Source organism: Octopus bimaculoides, chromosome 2, assembly GCF_046866305.1.
Source record: "Octopus bimaculoides isolate indiv1 chromosome 2, ASM4686630v1, whole genome shotgun sequence".
NCBI classification, from domain to species: Eukaryota; Metazoa; Mollusca; class Cephalopoda; order Octopoda; family Octopodidae; genus Octopus; species Octopus bimaculoides.
Window position 1 is genome coordinate 137,510,567 of NC_142929.1, and position 2,487 is coordinate 137,513,053.

Sequence of the window (2,487 nt, forward strand, 5' to 3'; positions counted from 1 at the left end):
CTAAGCAAAATTTTCTAACTGATAAATATGTAAAGGTAATTTACTTAGTATTTATTACTGTTATTTCTTTATTTTCTGCAAACAAAGTGCACAAAAAAGCTACACGTTTGCATTATGTTATATATACAATAATAATAAAGGACGTTACCGTATATACGTTTACAAACCAAGGACGTTATAATGACCTCCTTGACTCAAATTTGAGAAAAGGTGCGTATTATACACAAGGTTTAGGTTTTTCAGAGGTATAGCCCCCTAAAAATCCCAAGGCGGACTATACTCGAGGATTTACGGTATTTCAAAATGTCCCTTATGTCCTTATAATCTTAAAATCCTGGCTTCATTAATTCCTGCCATCCTGCGTGCATACGTTCGATTTGCTAGGAAAACAAACACGATTCATAAACCCCGTGGTTATTTCATGATTTTGTCCTTCATTTAAAATATTTCACCAAACATTGTCTTGTTCTCACTAATTTCGTAAATCTTTCTTCGTTACACATACACAATCCCGCATACATAAATACATACTCGCAGAAACACACACACACACACACACACACACATCTAGCCGAAGTTGTGGTTACTCGTTCATTTCATTTTGCTTCCGCTGGCCTCTAACAATATCCGGTTTGGGCGAATGACGGAATTGTAAAACACCGCCCTTATTTGCATCTTTTAGACGGTGATTTGTTTTCTCAGAAAAAGCACTCCAAATATACTTTGTGTACTTTCGCATGAGTTTTGTGAAGTTTTGCTAACCCGGCATGAATTTGAAAGGCCTTAAACAGTTAGGGTATTGATTTCTTATCTTGATGGCAGTAGTGCAATATGGCACTGTATAGTAACGTCTTTGGGGGTTGATATACCTTTTAATCCCAGATATAAGAGGATAGACCCTCCAGTGTATCCAAACACACAGACACACAGGCATACACAGAGGCAGACAGACACAGAAACAAACATTGATTGACACACACACAGGCAAACACACACACACATACACACATAATACACACAGACAGAGGCAGAGACACATTGAGACAGACTGTCACACTCACACACATACACAGAGGCATACACAGAGGCAGACTGACACAGAATCAAACATTGATTCACACACGGACAGGCAGACACACAGACACACAGACGCAAAGGCAGACAAACATAAAGACAGACTGTCACACACACAAATGTCACAGCATACGTTTTGTATCTTCACTCAGGGAAGTAGAATACCAGTTCTTTTAACCTCTCTCTGTTGCACCGAGGTAATCATCTTGGTATAACAGCATTGTGTCTCCTATAGTTCTGCTGCTATTCCGACGTTATGAAATAGCCACAGTCCTCCCAGGCAACTGAGGACAAATATTTCCCGCAGGAACAACGCGGTTTCCTTTTGTCATGTTCTTAATGACCTCAGAATCGAAGCAACCATTCCCCACCACGTTGGTTCCATTATAGAAATATGCTCACAAAATGATATGTCATTATTCATCTAGATCCTATTCAATCACATAAAATGTTTACCTTTGGGATCGCATTAAATTCTGTTCCTGTGAATTCTTATTCCAATATGTTTCTTGGTTGATAGTGGTGGCTTAAAATTTTCCAGCATTGAATTACATATTTGCTTCTGTCTACTTATATATTGCATTCAGATCGTTCGTATATGAAAAGATCGGCTACTTCTTTTATTGGGATTTAGATAAATCCGATGAGATTTCAAAAAAAGATCGAATATCAATTAAAGCTGTTCGTTTCTTTCAACCTACTGAGAGATAGATAATTTTGAATTGTTCTATGTTTACAGCGTAGCTTTATTTTGTATATATTAGTTTCAAATTTTGGCACAACGCCCGCAGTTTTGGGGAAGGAAATAAGTCGATTACCTTGACCATAAAATATGAGGGCAAAATCGGCCGTGGCCGCATTTGAACTCAGAACGTAAAGACTGACGATATGCCGCTAAGCATTTTGCCCGGTGCGCTAATGATGCTGCCAGGTCGCCGCCTTAAACAACGTTACATACATTACAACATGACTTGGTATAGTTTGGGCTAGATTCACGCTGAAAAGCCTCTGATACCAAATAAACATTTATAGAATGCAAATTCGTAGTTCTACTTCTCTGGAACTACTAGTTTTGATGTGTATATAAACTGATTGGCTAATTGATTCTCCGTCATTGGTCAAATGATGGAAACATCTCTGATGAGATCCCAATTAGTTACGAAAATCTATTGAGTCTGTTCATCATTATTTTCGATCGCAGGAGAGACAGTAAAATATGACGTTTGTATGTCTACTATGCAAGTTTCTACACGCACACACACATCACATGACACAAGCGTGCGCATAAGCACATCCCATACGCGACACACTAAATACATATGTGTGTGTGCAAGAGTAAATTAGGTGGAAAAAGGTGTTTTAGCCATCTACAATCATACACAAATATGTATTTATAATCACTTTTCATTAATT